The following is a 21,987-nucleotide window of genomic DNA, read 5'->3' as shown; positions in this document are numbered from 1 at the left end:
GTCACACACATTCACTCTGTTACACACTGTCACTCTCTCACACTCGCACACATTCACTCTCTCACACACAAACAGTCACTTTCTCACACTCTCACACAGTCACTCTCTCCCACTCACAAACTGACTCTCTCACACTCACACACATTCACTCTCTCACACTCACACACAGTCACTCTCTCACACTCACATGTTCATTCTCTCATACTCACACACATTCACTCTCTCACACTCACACACAGTCACTCTCTCCCACTCACACACAGTCACCCTCTCTCACACTCACACACAGTCACTCTCTCACACTCACACACAGTCACTCTCTCACACTCATGCACATTCATCCTCTCAAACTCACACATGTTTATTCTCTCACACTGACACAGTCACTCTCTCACACTCACACACAGTCACCCTCTCACACTCACACACAGTCACACTCTCCCACTCACACACAGTCACTCTCGCACACTCACACACACTCACTCTCTCAAACTCACACATGTTCATTCTCTCACATTCACACAGAGTCACCCTCTCACACTCACACACATCCACTCTCTCCCACTCACACACAGTCACGCTCTCACACTAACACACATTCACTCTTTCACACTCACACACACTTACTCTCTCGCACTCACTCACATCCACTCTCTCACACTCACACACATTCACTCTCTCACACTCACACACAGTCACACTCTCCCACTCACACACAGTCACTATCTCACACTCACACACAGTCACTCTCTCAGACTCACACACAGTCACTCTCTCACGCTCACACACACTTACTCTCTCACACTCACACAGTCACCCTCTCACACTCAGAAACATCCACTCTCTCACACTCACACACAGGCACTCACACACACTCACAAACAGTCACTCTCTCACACTCACACTTGTTCATTCTCTCACACACACACAGTCAAACTCTGACACTCACACACAGTCACTATCTCACACTCACAGTCACACTCAAACTCACACATGTTCATTCTCTCACACTCACACACAGTCACACTCACACTCTCACACAGTCCCTCTCTCACACTCACACACATTAACCCTCTCGCACTCACACACATTCACTCTCTCACACTCACACACAGTCACTCTCTCACACTCACACAATCACCCTCTCACACTCACACACATTGACTCTCTCACACTCACACACAGTCACTGTCTCACACTCACACACAGTCACTCTCTCCCACTCACACACACTGACTCTCTCACACACACACACATTCACCCTCTCCCACTCACACACAGTCACACTTTCACACTCACACACAGTCACTCTCTCAGACTCTTACACAGTCACTCTCTCACACAGTCACAATCTCACACTCACACAGTCACACTCTCACACTCACACACAGTCACTCTCTCCCACTCACACGCAGTGACTCTCTCATACTCACAGTCACTCTCTCATACTCATGTCCATTCCCCCACACTCACACATGTTCATTCAGTCACACTCTCACATTTTCATTCTCTCACACTCACACACAGTCACTCTCTCCCACTCACACACAGTCACGCTCTCCCACTCACACACAGTCATTCTCTCCCACTCACACACAGTCACTCTCTCACACTCACACATGTTCATTCTCTCACACTGACACACAGTCACCCTCTCACACTCACACACATTCACACTCTCGCACTCACACACAGCCACTCTCTCACACTCACACACAATCACGCTCTAACACTCGCACACAGTCACTCTCTCACACTCACACACGGTCACTCTCTCACACTCACACACATTCACTCTCTCACACTCACCCACAGTCACTCTCTCCCGCTCACACACATTCACACTCTCGCACTCACACACATTCACTCTCTCCCACTCACACACATTCACTCTCACCCACTCACACACAGTCACCGTCACACACACACAGTTACCCTGTCACACTCACACACATTCACACTCTCACAATCACACACACTCACTCTCTTACACTCACACACAGTTACCCTGTCACACTCACACACATTCACACTCTCACAATCACACACACTCACTCTCTTACACTCACACACAGTCACTCTCTCACACTCACACACAGTCACTCTCTCACATTCACACACACTTACTCTCTCGCACTCACACATGTTCATTCTCTCACACTCACACACAGTCACCCTCTCACACTCGCACCCATTCACTCTCTCAGACACAAACAGTCACTTTCTCACACTCACACACAGTCACTATCTCCAACTCACAAACTGACTCTCTCACACTCACACACATTCACTCTCTCACACTCACATGTCCATTCTCTCACACTCACACACATTCACTCTCTAACACTCACACACAGTCACTCTCTCCCACTCACACACATTCACCCTCTCACACACACACACACAGTCACCCTGTCACATTCAGTCACTCTCTCACACTCACACACAATCACACTCCCACACTCACAATTTCACTCGCACACTCACACTCACTCTCTCACCCTCACACACATTCACTCTCACCCTCTCACACACACACACACAGTTACCCTGTCACACTCACACACATTCACACTCTCACAATCACACACACTCACTCTCTCACACTCACACACAGTCACTCTCTCACACTAACACACATTCACTCGCTCACACTCACACACACTTACTCACTCACACTCACACACATCCACTCTCTCACACTCACACACAGTCACTCTCTCACACTCACACACAGTCAAACTCTCCCACTCACACACAGTCACTCTCTCACACTCACACACAGTCACTCTCTCAGACTCACACACACTTACTCTCTCGCACTCACACATGTCCATTCTCTCACACTCACACACAGTCACCCTCTCACACTCATAAACATCCACTCTCTCACACTCACACACAGTCACTCACCCACACTCACAAACAGTCACTCTCTCACACTCACACTTGTTCATTCTCTCACACTGACACACAGTCACCCTCTCACACTCACACACATTCACACTCTCGCACTCACACACATCCACTCTCTCACACATACACACAATCACGCTCTAACACTCGCACACTGTCACGCACTCACACTTACCCACAGTCACTCTCCCACTCACACACATTCACTCTCTCACACTCACACACAGTCACTCTCTCTCACTCACACACAGTCACACTCTCGCACTCACACACATTCACTCTCTCACACACAGTCACTCTCTCACACTCGCACACATTCACTCTCTCACACTCACAAACTGACTCTCTCACACTCACACTTGTTCATTCTCTCACACTCACCCACAGTCACTCTCTCCCACTCACACACATTCACTCTCTCACACTCACACTCAGTCACTCTCTCCCACTCACACACCGTCACTCTCTCACACTCACACATGGTCACTCTCTCTCACTCACACACAGTCACACTCTCGCACTCACACACATTCACTCTCGCACACACAGTCACTCTCTCACACTCGCAATCAGACTCTCTCCCACTCACACTTGTTCATTCTCTCACACTCACACACAGTCACCCTCTCACACACACACACACACAGTCACCCTGTCACATTCAGTCACTCTCTCACACTCACACAGTCACTCTCTCACACTCACACAGTCACTCTCACGCTCTCACTCACTCTCTCACACTCACACACATTCACTCTCACCCACTCACACACAGTCACCCTCACACACACACAGTTACCCTGTCACACTCACACACATTCACACTCTCACACTCACACACAGTCACTCTCTCACACTCACACACAGTCACTCTCTCACACTCACACACATTCACTCTCACACACTCACACACACTTACTCTCTCGCACTCACACATGTTCTATCTCTCACACTCACACACAGTCACCCTCTCACCCTCACATACATCCACTCTCTCCCACTCACACACAGTCACTCTCTCACACTAACACACATTCACTCTCTCACACTCACACACATCCACTCTCTCACTCTCACACACAGTCACTCTCTCACACTCACACACAGTTTCACTCTCCCACTCACACACAGTCACTCTCTCACACTCACACACAGTCACTCTCTCAGACTCACACACAGTCACTCTCTCACACTCACACACACTTACTCTCTCGCACTCACACATGTCCATTCTCTTACACTCGCACACAGTCACCCTCTCACACTCACAAACATCCACTCTCTCACACTCACACACAGTCACTCACCCACACTCACAAACAGTCACTCTCTCACACTCACACTTGTTCATTCTCTCACACTCACACACAGTCAAACTCTGACACTCAGACACAGTCACTCTCTCACACTCACACACAGTCACACGCAAACTCACACATGTTCATTCTCTCACACTCACACACAGTCACACTCACACTCACACACAGTCCCTCTCTCACACTCACACACATTCACCCTCTCACACTCACACACATTCACTCTCTCCCACTCACACACAGTCACTCTCTCACACTCACACAATCACCCTCTCACAGTCACTCACATTCACTCTCTCACACTCACACACAGTCACTGTCTCACACTCACACACAGTCACTCTCTCCCACTCACACATACTGACTCTCTCTCACACACACACATTCACTCTCTCACACACAGACACATTCACGCTCTCACACACACACACATTCACCCTCTCCCACTCACACACAGTCACACTCTCACACTCACACACAGTCACTCTCTCAGACTCTTACACAGTCACTCTCTCACACAGTCACAATCTCACACTCACACAGTCACACTCTCACACTCACACACAGTCACTCTCTCCCACTCACACGCAGTGACTCTCACACACTCACACACAGTCACCCTCTCGCACTCACACACATTCACATTCTCGCACTCACACACAGTCACTCTCTTATACTCACACACAGTCAAGCTCTAACACTCGCACACTGTGACACTCACACTCACACACAGTCACTCTCTCCCACTCACACACCGTCACTCTCTCACACTCACACACAGTCACCCTCTCGCACTCACACATGTCCATTCTCTCACAATCACACAGTCACCCTCTCACACTCACACACAGCCAGCCTCTCAGACTCACAAACATACACTCTCTCACACTCACACACAGTCACCCTCTCGCACTCACACATGTCCATTCTCTCACACTCACACAGTCACCCTCTCAGACTCACACACAGTCACTCTCTCCCACTCACACACAGTCATATTCTCCCACTCACACACAGTCACTCTCTCACATTCACACACAGTCACCCTCTCACACTCACACACATTCACTCTCGCACTCACACACAGCCACTCTCTCACACTCACACACAATCATGCTCTAACACTCGCACACAGTCACGCTCTCACACTCACCCACAGTCACTCTCTCCCACTCACACACATTCACATTCTCACACTCACACACAGTCATTCTCTCCCACTCACACACAGTCACTCTCTCACACTCACACACAGTCACCCTCTCGCACTCACACACATTCACATTCTCGCACTCACACACAGTCACTCTCTCTCACTCACACACAGTCATACTCTCACACTCACACACATTCACTCTCTCACTCACAAACTGACTCTCTCACACTCACAGACATTCACTCTCTCAGACTCACACACATTCACTCTCTCACACTCACACACAGTCACTCTCTCCCACTCACACACAGTCACCCTCTCACACACACACACACACACACACACACAGTCACCCTGTCACATTCAGTCACTCTCTCACACTCACACAGTCACTCTCTCACACTCACACACAGTCACTCTCCCACACTCACACACATTCACACTCTGGCACTCACACACAGCCACTCTCTCACACTCACACACAATCACGCTCTAACACTCGCACACTGTCACGCTCTCACACTCACCCACAGTCACTCTCTCCCACTCACACACATTCACTCTCTCACACTCACACACAGTCACTCTCTCCCACTCACACACAGTCACTCTCTCCCACTCACACACAGTCACCCTCTCGCACTCACACACATTCAGATTCACGCACTCACACACATTCACTCTCTCACACTCACACACAGTCACTCTCTCTCACTCACACACAGTCACACTCTCGCACTCACACACATTCACTCTCTCACACACAGTCACTCTCTCACACTCGCACACATTCACTCTCTCACACTCACACACAGTCACACTCTCGCACTCACACACATTCACTCTCTCACACACAGTCACTCTCTCACACTCGTACACATTCACTCTCTCACACTCACAAACTGACTCTCTCACACTCACACTTGTTCATTCTCTCACACTCACCCACAGTCACTCTCTCCCACTCACACACATTCAAACTCTCACACTCACACACAGTCACTCTCTCCCACTCACACGCCGTCACTCTCTCACACTCACACACGGTCACTCTATCTCACTCACACACAGTCACACTCTCGCACTCACACACATTCACTCTCTCACACACAGTCACTCTCTCACACTCGCACACATTCACTCTCTCACACTCACAAACAGACTCTCTCCCACTCACACTTGTTCATTCTCTCACACTCACACACAGTCACCCTCTCACACACACACACACACATAGTCACCCTGTCACATTCAGTCACTCTCTCACACTCACACAGTCACTCTCTCACACTCACACAGTCACTCTCCCACACTCACACATTCACTCTCATGCTCTCACTCACTCTCTCACACTCACACACATTCACTCTCACCCACTCACACACAGTCACCCTCACACACACACAGTTACCCTGTCACACTCACACACATTCACACTCTCACACTCACACACAGTCACTCTCTCATACTCACACACAGTCACTCTCTCACACTCACACACATTCACTCTCACACACTCACACACACTTACTCTCTCGCACTCACACATGTTCTATCTCTCCCACTCACACACAGTCACCCTCTCACACTCACATACATCCACTCTCTCCCACTCACACACAGTCACTCTCTCACACTAACACACATTCACTCTCTCACACTCACACACATCCACTCTCTCACACTCACACACAGTCACTCTCTCACACTCACACACAGTTTCACTCTCTCACTAACACACAGTCACTCTCTCACACTCACACACAGTCACTCTCTCAGACGCACACACAGTCACTCTCTCACACTCACACACACTTACTCTCTCGCACTCACACATGTCCATTCTCTCACACTCGCACACAGTCACCCTCTCACACTCACAACCATCCAGTCTCTCACACTCACACACAGTCACTCACCCACACTCACAAACAGTCATTCTCTCACACTCTCACATGTTCATTCGCTCACACTCACACACAGTCACTCTCTCCCACTCACACACAGTCATTCTCTCCCACTCACACACAGTCACTCTCTCACACTCACACACAGTCACCCTCTCGCACTCACACACATTCACATTCTCGCACTCACACACAGTCACTCTCTTATACTCACACACAGTCAAGCTCTAACACTCGCACACTGTGACACTCACACTCACACACAGTCACTCTCTCCCACTCACACACCGTCACTCTCTCACACTCACACACAGTCACCCTCTCGCACTCACACATGTCCATTCTCTCACACTCACACAGTCACCCTCTCACACTCACACACAGCCAGCCTCTCAGACTCACAAACATACACTCTCTCACACTCACACACAGTCACCCTCTCGCACTCACACATGTCCATTCTCTCACACTCACACAGTCACCCTCTCAGACTCACACACAGTCACTCTCTCCCACTCACACACAGTCATATTCTCCCACTCACACACAGTCACTCTCTCACATTCACACACAGTCACCCTCTCACACTCACACACATTCACTCTCGCACTCACACACAGCCACTCTCTCACACTCACACACAGTCACTCTCTCTCACTCACACACAGTCACACTCTCACACTCACACACATTCACTCTCTCACTCACAAACTGACTCTCTCACACTCACAGACATTCACTCTCTCAGACTCACACACATTCACTCTCTCACACTCACACACAGTCACTCTCTCCCACTCACACACAGTCACCCTCTCACACACACACACACACACACACAGTCACCCTGTCACATTCAGTCACTCTCTCACACTCACACAGTCACTCTCTCACACTCACACACAGTCACTCTCCCACACTCACACACATTCACACTCTGGCACTCACACACAGCCACTCTCTCACACTCACACACAATCACGCTCTAACACTCGCACACTGTCACGCTCTCACACTCACCCACAGTCACTCTCTCCCACTCACACACATTCACTCTCTCACACTCACACACAGTCACTCTCTCCCACTCACACACAGTCACTCTCTCCCACTCACACACAGTCACCCTCTCGCACTCACACACATTCACATTCTCGCACTCACACACATTCACTCTCTCACACTCACACACAGTCACTCTCTCTCACTCACACACAGTCACACTCTCGCACTCACACACATTCACTCTCTCACACACAGTCACTCTCTCACACTCGCACACATTCACTCTCTCACACTCACACACAGTCACACTCTCGCACTCACACACATTCACTCTCTCACACACAGTCACTCTCTCACACTCGTACACATTCACTCTCTCACACTCACAAACTGACTCTCTCACACTCACACTTGTTCATTCTCTCACACTCACCCACAGTCACTCTCTCCCACTCACACACATTCAAACTCTCACACTCACACACAGTCACTCTCTCCCACTCACACGCCGTCACTCTCTCACACTCACACACGGTCACTCTATCTCACTCACACACAGTCACACTCTCGCACTCACACACATTCACTCTCTCACACACAGTCACTCTCTCACACTCGCACACATTCACTCTCTCACACTCACAAACAGACTCTCTCCCACTCACACTTGTTCATTCTCTCACACTCACACACAGTCACCCTCTCACACACACACACACATAGTCACCCTGTCACATTCAGTCACTCTCTCACACTCACACAGTCACTCTCTCACACTCACACAGTCACTCTCCCACACGCACACATTCACTCTCATGCTCTCACTCACTCTCTCACACTCACACACATTCACTCTCACCCACTCACACACAGTCACCCTCACACACACACAGTTACCCTGTCACACTCACACACATTCACACTCTCACACTCACACACATTCACTCTCTCATACTCACACACAGTCACTCTCTCACACTCACACACATTCACTCTCACACACTCACACACACTTACTCTCTCGCACTCACACATGTTCTATCTCTCCCACTCACACACAGTCACCCTCTCACACTCACATACATCCACTCTCTCCCACTCACACACAGTCACTCTCTCACACTAACACACATTCACTCTCTCACACTCACACACATCCACTCTCTCACACTCACACACAGTCACTCTCTCACACTCACACACAGTTTCACTCTCTCACTAACACACAGTCACTCTCTCACACTCACACACAGTCACTCTCTCAGACGCACACACAGTCACTCTCTCACACTCACACACACTTACTCTCTCGCACTCACACATGTCCATACTCTCACACTCGCACACAGTCACCCTCTCACACTCACAACCATCCACTCTCTCACACTCACACACAGTCACTCACCCACACTCACAAACAGTCACTCTCTCACACTCGCACTTGTTCATTCTCTCACACTCACACACAGTCAAACTCTGACACTCACACACAGTCACTCTCTCACACTCACACACAGTCACACTCAAACTCACACATGTTCATTCTCCCACACTCACACACAGTCACACTCACACTCACACACCGTCCCTCTCTCACACTCACAGACATTCACCCTCTCACACTCACACACATTCACTCTCTCCCACTCACACACAGTCACTCTCTCACACTCACACAATCACCCTCTCACAGTCACTCACATTCACTCTCTCACACTCACACACAGTCACTGTCTCACACTCACACACAGTCACTCTCTCCCACTCACACATACTGACTCTCTCTCACACACACACATTCACTCTCTCACACACAGACACATTCACGCTCTCACACACACACACATTCACCCTCTCCCACTCACACACAGTCACACTCTCCCACTCACACGCAGTGACTCTCACACACTCACAGTCACTCTCTCACACTCATGTTCATTCCCCCACACTCACAAATGTTCATTCACTCACACTCTCACATGTTCATTCTCTCACACTCACACACAGTCACTCTCTCCCACTCACACACAGTCATTCTCTCCCACTCACACACAGTCACTCTCTCCCACTCACACACAGTCACCCTCTCGCACTCACACACATTCACATTCTCGCACTCACACACAGTCACTCTCTTATACTCACACACAGTCAAGCTCTAACACTCGCACACTGTGACACTCACACTCACACACAGTCACTCTCTCCCACTCACACACCGTCACTCTCTCACACTCACACACAGTCACCCTCTCGCACTCACACATGTCCATTCTCTCACACTCACACAGTCACCCTCTCACACTCACACACAGCCAGCCTCTCAGACTCACAAACATACACTCTCTCACACTCACACACAGTCACCCTCTCGCACTCACACATGTCCATTCTCTCACACTCACACAGTCACCCTCTCAGACTCATACACAGTCACTCTCTCCCACTCACACACAGTCATATTCTCCCACTCACACACAGTCACTCTCTCACATTCACACACAGTCACCCTCTCACACTCACACACATTCACTCTCGCACTCACACACAGCCACTCTCTCACACTCACACACAATCACGCTCTAACACTCGCACACAGTCACGCTCTCACACTCACCCACAGTCACTCTCTCCCACTCACACACATTCACATTCTCACACTCACACACAGTCATTCTCTCCCACTCACACACAGTCACTCTCTCACACTCACACACAGTCACCCTCTCGCACTCACACACATTCACATTCTCGCACTCACACACAGTCACTCTCTCTCACTCACACACAGTCACACTCTCACACTCACACACATTCACTCTCTCACTCACAAACTGACTCTCTCACACTCACAGACATTCACTCTCTCAGACTCACACACATTCACTCTCTCACACTCACACACAGTCACTCTCTCCCACTCACACACAGTCACCCTCTCACACACACACACACACACACACACACAGTCACCCTGTCACATTCAGTCACTCTCTCACACTCACACAGTCACTCTCTCACACTCACACACAGTCACTCTCCCACACTCACACACATTCACACTCTGGCACTCACACACAGCCACTCTCTCACACTCACACACAATCACGCTCTAACACTCGCACACTGTCACGCTCTCACACTCACCCACAGTCACTCTCTCCCACTCACACACATTCACTCTCTCACACTCACACACAGTCACTCTCTCCCACTCACACACAGTCACTCTCTCCCACTCACACACAGTCACCCTCTCGCACTCACACACATTCACATTCTCGCACTCACACACATTCACTCTCTCACACTCACACACAGTCACTCTCTCTCACTCACACACAGTCACACTCTCGCACTCACACACATTCACTCTCTCACACACAGTCACTCTCTCACACTCGCACACATTCACTCTCTCACACTCACACACAGTCACACTCTCGCACTCACACACATTCACTCTCTCACACACAGTCACTCTCTCACACTCGTACACATTCACTCTCTCACACTCACAAACTGACTCTCTCACACTCACACTTGTTCATTCTCTCACACTCACCCACAGTCACTCTCTCCCACTCACACACATTCAAACTCTCACACTCACACACAGTCACTCTCTCCCACTCACACGCCGTCACTCTCTCACACTCACACACGGTCACTCTATCTCACTCACACACAGTCACACTCTCGCACTCACACACATTCACTCTCTCACACACAGTCACTCTCTCACACTCGCACACATTCACTCTCTCACACTCACAAACAGACTCTCTCCCACTCACACTTGTTCATTCTCTCACACTCACACACAGTCACCCTCTCACACACACACACACACATAGTCACCCTGTCACATTCAGTCACTCTCTCACACTCACACAGTCACTCTCTCACACTCACACAGTCACTCTCCCACACGCACACATTCACTCTCATGCTCTCACTCACTCTCTCACACTCACACACATTCACTCTCACCCACTCACACACAGTCACCCTCACACACACACAGTTACCCTGTCACACTCACACACATTCACACTCTCACACTCACACACAGTCACTCTCTCATACTCACACACAGTCACTCTCTCACACTCACACACATTCACTCTCACACACTCACACACACTTACTCTCTCGCACTCACACATGTTCTATCTCTCCCACTCACACACAGTCACCCTCTCACACTCACATACATCCACTCTCTCCCACTCACACACAGTCACTCTCTCACACTAACACACATTCACTCTCTCACACTCACACACATCCACTCTCTCACACTCACACACAGTCACTCTCTCACACTCACACACAGTTTCACTCTCTCACTAACACACAGTCACTCTCTCACACTCACACACAGTCACTCTCTCAGACGCACACACAGTCACTCTCTCACACTCACACACACTTACTCTCTCGCACTCACACATGTCCATACTCTCACACTCGCACACAGTCACCCTCTCACACTCACAACCATCCACTCTCTCACACTCACACACAGTCACTCACCCACACTCACAAACAGTCACTCTCTCACACTCGCACTTGTTCATTCTCTCACACTCACACACAGTCAAACTCTGACACTCACACACAGTCACTCTCTCACACTCACACACAGTCACACTCAAACTCACACATGTTCATTCTCCCACACTCACACACAGTCACACTCACACTCACACACCGTCCCTCTCTCACACTCACAGACATTCACCCTCTCACACTCACACACATTCACTCTCTCCCACTCACACACAGTCACTCTCTCACACTCACACAATCACCCTCTCACAGTCACTCACATTCACTCTCTCACACTCACACACAGTCACTGTCTCACACTCACACACAGTCACTCTCTCCCACTCACACATACTGACTCTCTCTCACACACACACATTCACTCTCTCACACACAGACACATTCACGCTCTCACACACACACACATTCACCCTCTCCCACTCACACACAGTCACACTCTCCCACTCACACGCAGTGACTCTCACACACTCACAGTCACTCTCTCACACTCATGTTCATTCCCCCACACTCACAAATGTTCATTCACTCACACTCTCACATGTTCATTCTCTCACACTCACACACAGTCACTCTCTCCCACTCACACACAGTCATTCTCTCCCACTCACACACAGTCACTCTCTCCCACTCACACACCATCACTCTCTCACACTCACACATGTTCATTCTCTCACACTGACACACATTCACTCTCTCACACTCACACATGTCCATTCTCTCACACTCACACAGTCACCCTCTCACACTCACACACAGCCAGCCTCTCAGACTCACAAACATACACTCTCTCACACTCACACACAGTCACCCTCTCGCACTCACACATGTCCATTCTCTCACACTCACACAGTCACCCTCTCACACTCACACACAGCCAGCTTCTCAGACTCACAAACATACACTCTCTCACACACTCACACAGTCATTCTCTCCCACTCACACACAGTCACTCTCTCACACTCACACATGTTCATTCTCTCACACTGACACACATTCACTCTCTCACACTCACACACAGTCACCCTCTCAAACTCACACACATTCACTCTCGCACTCACACACAGCCACTCTCTCACACTCACACACAATCACGCTCTAACACTCGCACACAGTCACGCCCTCACACTCACCCACAGTCACTCTCTCCCACTCACACACATTCACATTCTCACACTCACACACAGTCATTCTCTCCCACTCACACACAGTCACTCTCTCACACTCACACACAGTCACCCTCTCGCACTCACACACATTCACATTCTCGCACTCACACACAGTCACTCTCTCATACTCACACACAGTCACCCTCTCACACTCACACACAGTCACGCTCTAACACTCGCACAGAGTCACGCTCTCACAATAACCCACAGTCACTCTCTCCCACTCACACACAGTCACTCTCTCACACTCAGTCACCCTCTCGCACTCACACACATTCATTCTCACACACACACACATTCACCCTCTCCCACTCACACACAGTCACACTCTCACACTCACACACAGTCACTCTCTCAGACTCTTACACAGTCACTCTCTCACACAGTCACAATCTCACACTCACACAGTCACACTCTCACACTCACACACAGTCACTCTCTCCCACTCACACGCAGTGACTCTCACACACTGACAGTCACTCTCTCACACTCATGTTCATTCCCCCACACTCACACATGTTCATTCTCTCACACTCTCACACATTCACTCTCTCACACTCACACACAGTCACTCTCTCCCACACACACACAGTCATTCTCTCCCACTCACACACAGTCACTGTCTCACACTCACACACAGTCACCATCTCGCACTCACACACATTCACATTCTCGCACTCACACAGTCACTCTCTCATACTCACACACAGTCAAGCTCTAACACTCGCACACAGTGACACTCACACTCACACACAGTCACTCTCCCCCACTCACACATGTCCATTCTCTCACACTCACACAGTCACCCTCTCAGACTCACACACAGTCACTCTCTCCCCCTCACACACAGTCATTCTCTCCCACTCACACACAGTCACTCTCTCACATTCACACACAGTCACCCTCTCACACTCACACACATTCACTCTCGCACTCACACACAGCCACTCTCTCACACTCACACACAATCACGCTCTAACACTCGCACACAGTCACACTCTCACACTCACCCACAGTCACTCTCTCCCACTCACACACAGTCACTCTCTCACACTCACACACAGTCACCCTCTCGCACTCACACACATTCATATTCTCGCACTCACACAGTCACTCTCTCTCACTCACACACAGTCACACTCTCACACTCACACACAGTCACTCTCTCACACTCACACACAGTCACACTCAAACTCACACATGTTCATTCTCTCACACTCACACACAGTCACACTCACACTCACACACCGTCCCTCTCTCACACTCACACACATTCACCCTCTCACACTCACACACATTCACTCTCTCCCACTCACACACAGTCACTCTCTCACACTCACACAATCACCCTCTCACAGTCACTCACATTCACTCTCTCACACTCACACACAGTCACTGTCTCACACTCACACACAGTCACTCTCTCCCACTCACACATACTGACTCTCTCTCACACACACACATTCACTCTCTCACACACAGACACATTCACGCTCTCACACACACACACATTCACCCTCTCCCACTCACACACAGTCACACTCTCACACTCACACACAGTCACTCTCTCAGACTCTTACACAGTCACTCTCTCACACAGTCACAATCTCACACTCACACAGTCACCCTCTCACACTCACACACAGTCACTCTCTCCCACTCACACACAGTCATTCTCTCCCACTCACACACAGTCACTCTCTCCCACTCACACACCATCACTCTCTCACACTCACACATGTTCATTCTCTCACACTGACACACATTCACTCTCTCACACTCACACATGTCCATTCTCTCACACTCACACAGTCACCCTCTCACACTCACACACAGCCAGCCTCTCAGACTCACAAACATACACTCTCTCACACTCACACACAGTCACCCTCTCGCACTCACACATGTCCATTCTCTCACACTCACACAGTCACCCTCTCACACTCACACACAGCCAGCTTCTCAGACTCACAAACATACACTCTCTCACACACTCACACAGTCATTCTCTCCCACTCACACACAGTCACTCTCTCACACTCACACATGTTCATTCTCTCACACTGACACACATTCACTCTCTCACACTCACACACAGTCACCCTCTCACACTCACACACATTCACTCTCGCACTCACACACAGTCACGCCCTCACACTCACACACAGCCACTCTCTCACACTCACACACAATCACGCTCTAACACTCGCACACAGTCACGCCCTCACACTCACCCACAGTCACTCTCTCCCACTCACACACATTCACATTCTCACACTCACACACAGTCATTCTCTCCCACTCACACACAGTCACTCTCTCACACTCACACACAGTCACCCTCTCGCACTCACACACATTCACATTCTCGCACTCACACACAGTCACTCTCTCATACTCACACACAGTCACCCTCTCACACTCACACACAGTCACGCTCTAACCCTCGCACAGAGTCACGCTCTCACAATAACCCACAGTCACTCTCTCCCACTCACACACAGTCACTCTCTCACACTCAGTCACCCTCTCGCACTCACACACATTCATTCTCACACACACACACATTCACCCTCTCCCACTCACACACAGTCACACTCTCACACTCACACACAGTCACTCTCTCAGACTCTTACACAGTCACTCTCTCACACAGTCACAATCTCACACTCACACAGTCACACTCTCACACTCACACACAGTCACTCTCTCCCACTCACACGCAGTGACTCTCACACACTGACAGTCACTCTCTCACACTCATGTTCATTCCCCCACACTCACACATGTTCATTCTCTCACACTCTCACACATTCACTCTCTCACACTCACACACAGTCACTCTCTCCCACACACACACAGTCATTCTCTCCCACTCACACACAGTCACTGTCTCACACTCACACACAGTCACCATCTCGCACTCACACACATTCACATTCTCGCACTCACACAGTCACTCTCTCATACTCACACACAGTCAAGCTCTAACACTCGCACACAGTGACACTCACACTCACACACAGTCACTCTCCCCCACTCACACATGTCCATTCTCTCACACTCACACAGTCACCCTCTCAGACTCACACACAGTCACTCTCTCCCCCTCACACACAGTCATTCTCTCCCACTCACACACAGTCACTCTCTCACATTCACACACAGTCACCCTCTCACACTCACACACATTCACTCTCGCACTCACACACAGCCACTCTCTCACACTCACACACAATCACGCTCTAACACTCGCACACAGTCACACGCTCACACTCACCCACAGTCACTCTCTCCCACTCACACACAGTCACTCTCTCACACTCACACACAGTCACCCTCTCGCACTCACACACATTCACATTCTCGCACTCACACACAGTCACTCTCTCTCACTCACACACAGTCACACTCTCACACTCACACACAGTCACTCTCTCACTCACAAACTGACTCTCTCACACTCACAGACATTCACTCTCTCACACTCACACACATTCACTCTCTCACACTCACACACAGTCACTCTCTCCCACTCACACACAGTCACTGTCTCACACTCACACACAGTCACCATCTCGCACTCACACACATTCACATTCTCGCACTCACACAGTCACTCTCTCATACTCACACACAGTCAAGCTCTAACACTCGCACACAGTGACACTCACACTCACACACAGTCACTCTCCCCCACTCACACATGTCCATTCTCTCACACTCACACAGTCACCCTCTCAGACTCACACACAGTCACTCTCTCCCCCTCACACACAGTCATTCTCTCCCACTCACACACAGTCACTCTCTCACATTCACACACAGTCACCCTCTCACACTCACACACATTCACTCTCGCACTCACACACAGCCACTCTCTCACACTCACACACAATCACGCTCTAACACTCGCACACAGTCACACTCTCACACTCACCCACAGTCACTCTCTCCCACTCACACACAGTCACTCTCTCACACTCACACACAGTCACCCTCTCGCACTCACACACATTCACATTCTCGCACTCACACACAGTCACTCTCTCTCACTCACACACAGTCACACTCTCACACTCACACACAGTCACTCTCTCACACTCACACACAGTCACACTCAAACTCACACATGTTCATTCTCTCACACTCACACACAGTCACACTCACACTCACACACCGTCCCTCTCTCACACTCACACACATTCACCCTCTCACACTCACACACATTCACTCTCTCCCACTCACACACAGTCACTCTCTCACACTCACACAATCACCCTCTCACAGTCACTCACATTCACTCTCTCACACTCACACACAGTCACTGTCTCACACTCACACACAGTCACTCTCTCCCACTCACACATACTGACTCTCTCTCACACACACACATTCACTCTCTCACACACAGACACATTCACGCTCTCACACACACACACATTCACCCTCTCCCACTCACACACAGTCACACTCTCACACTCACACACAGTCACTCTCTCAGACTCTTCCACAGTCACTCTCTCACACAGTCACAATCTCACACTCACACAGTCACCCTCTCACACTCACACACAGTCACTCTCTCCCACTCACACGCAGTGACTCTCACACACTCACAGTCACTCTCTCACACTCATGTTCATTCCCCCACACTCACAAATGTTCATTCTCTCACACTCTCACATGTTCATTCTATCACACTCACACACAGTCACTCTCTCCCACTCACACACAGTCATTCTCTCCCACTCACACACAGTCACTCTCTCCCACTCACACACCATCACTCTCTCACACTCACACATGTTCATTCTCTCACACTGACACACATTCACTCTCTCACACTCACACATGTCCATTCTCTCACACTCACACAGTCACCCTCTCACACTCACACACAGCCAGCCTCTCAGACTCACAAACATACACTCTCTCACACTCACACACAGTCACCCTCTCGCACTCACACATGTCCATTCTCTCACACTCACACAGTCACCCTCTCACACTCACACACAGCCAGCTTCTCAGACTCACAAACATACACTCTCTCACACACTCACACAGTCATTCTCTCCCACTCACACACAGTCACTCTCTCACACTCACACATGTTCATTCTCTCACACTGACACACATTCACTCTCTCACACTCACACACAGTCACCCTCTCACACTCACACACATTCACTCTCGCACTCACACACAGCCACTCTCTCACACTCACACACAATCACGCTCTAACACTCGCACACAGTCACGCCCTCACACTCACCCACAGTCACTCTCTCCCACTCACACACATTCACATTCTCACACTCACACACAGTCATTCTCTCCCACTCACACACAGTCACTCTCTCACACTCACACACAGTCACCCTCTCGCACTCACACACATTCACATTCTCGCACTCACACACAGTCACTCTCTCATACTCACACACAGTCACCCTCTCACACTCACACACAGTCACGCTCTAACCCTCGCACAGAGTCACGCTCTCACAATAACCCACAGTCACTCTCTCCCACTCACACACAGTCACTCTCTCACACTCAGTCACCCTCTCGCACTCACACACATTCATTCTCACACACACACACATTCACCCTCTCCCACTCACACACAGTCACACTCTCACACTCACACACAGTCACTCTCTCAGACTCTTACACAGTCACTCTCTCACACAGTCACAATCTCACACTCACACAGTCACACTCTCACACTCACACACAGTCACTCTCTCCCACTCACACGCAGTGACTCTCACACACTGACAGTCACTCTCTCACACTCATGTTCATTCCCCCACACTCACACATGTTCATTCTCTCACACTCTCACACTTTCACTCTCTCACACTCACACACAGTCACTCTCTCCCACACACACACAGTCATTCTCTCCCACTCACACACAGTCACTGTCTCACACTCACACACAGTCACCATCTCGCACTCACACACATTCACATTCTCGCACTCACACAGTCACTCTCTCATACTCACACACAGTCAAGCTCTAACACTCGCACACAGTGACACTCACACTCACACACAGTCACTCTCCCCCACTCACACATGTCCATTCTCTCACACTCACACAGTCACCCTCTCAGACTCACACAGTCACTCTCTCCCCCTCACACACAGTCATTCTCTCCCACTCACACACAGTCACTCTCTCACATTCACACACAGTCACCCTCTCACACTCACACACAATCACGCTCTAACACTCGCACACAGTCACACTCTCACACTCACCCACAGTCACTCTCTCCCACTCACACACAGTCACTCTCTCACACTCACACACAGTCACCCTCTCGCACTCACACACATTCACATTCTCGCACTCACACACAGTCACTCTCTCTCACTCACACACAGTCACACTCTCACACTCACACACAGTCACTCTCTCACTCACAAACTGACTCTCTCACACTCACAGACATTCACTCTCTCACACTCACACACATTCACTCTCTCACACTCACACACAGTCACTCTCTCCCACTCACACACAGTCACCCTCTCACACACACACACACACACACAGTCACCCTGTCACATTCAGTCACTCTCTCACACTCACACAGTCACTCTCTCACACTCACACACAGTCACTGTCACACACTCACACATTCACTCTCACACTCACTTCTCACACTCACACACATTCACTCTCACCCACTCACACACAGTCAAACTCTGACACTCACACACAGGCACTCTCTCACACTCACACATGTTCATTCTCTCACACTGACACACATTAACTCTCTCACACTCACACACAGTCACTCTCAAACACTCACACACATTCACTCCCACCCACTCACACACAGTCACCCTCTCACACACACACACATTTACCCTGTCACACTCACAAACATTCACTCTCTCACACTCACACACAGTCACTCTCTCACACTCACACACAGTCACTCTCTCACACTCACACACAGTCACTCTCTCACACTCATGCACATTCATCCTCTCAAACTCACACATGTTTATTCTCTCCCACTCACACACAGTCACTCACTCACACTCACACACAGTCACCCTCTCACACTCACCCACAGTCACTCTCTCCCACTCACACACATTCACTCTCTCACACTCACACACAGTCACCCTCTCACACACACACAGTTACCCTGTCACACTCACACACATTCACTCTCTCACACTCACACACAGTCACTCTCTCACACTCTCACACAGTCACTCTCTCACACTCACACACAGTCACTCCCGCACACTCACATACAGTCACTCTTTCACACTCATGCACATTCGTCCTCTCAAACTCACACATGTTCATTCTCTCACACTGACACACAGCCACTCTCTCACACTCACACACAGTCACCCTCTCACACTCACACACACTTACTACCTTGTACTCACAATTGTTCATTCTCTCACACTCCCACAAAGTCACCCTCTCACACACACACACACAGTCACCCTGTCACATTCAGTCACTCTCTCACACTCACACAGTCACTCTCTCACACTCACACACAGTCACTCTCCCACACTCACACATTCACTCTCATACTCACACTCACTCATTCACACTCACACACATTCATTCTCACCCACTCACTCACAGTCACCCTCTCACACACACACACACAGTTACCCTGTCACACTCACACACATTCACTCTCTCACACTCACACACAGTCACTCTCTCACACACACACAGTCACTCTCTCACACTCATGCACAATCATTCTCTCAAACGCACACATGTTCATTCTCTCACACTGACACAATCACTCTCTCACACTCACACAGTCACCCTCTCACACTCACACACAGCCACTCTCTTGCACTCACACACTGACTCACACTCAAACACAGTCACTCTCTCACACTCACACACAGTCACTCTCTCCCACTCACACACAGCCAAA

General features: G+C 49.8%; 1 protein-coding gene across 1 annotated transcript in view; it reads right to left on the bottom strand.

The window, feature by feature from the left end:
• LOC140428753 (E3 ubiquitin/ISG15 ligase TRIM25-like) overlaps positions 1-21,987 on the bottom strand; it is a 481,100-nt gene that overhangs the window by 44,084 nt on the left and 415,029 nt on the right. The gene's annotated exons all lie outside the window — the stretch shown is intronic.

The sequence above is a fragment of the Scyliorhinus torazame genome, chromosome 1, assembly GCF_047496885.1.
Source record: "Scyliorhinus torazame isolate Kashiwa2021f chromosome 1, sScyTor2.1, whole genome shotgun sequence".
In the NCBI taxonomy this organism is placed as follows: Eukaryota; Metazoa; Chordata; class Chondrichthyes; order Carcharhiniformes; family Scyliorhinidae; genus Scyliorhinus; species Scyliorhinus torazame.
The sequence above is the reverse complement of the archived record's forward strand: the minus strand, read 5'-3'. Positions and strand labels throughout refer to the sequence as shown.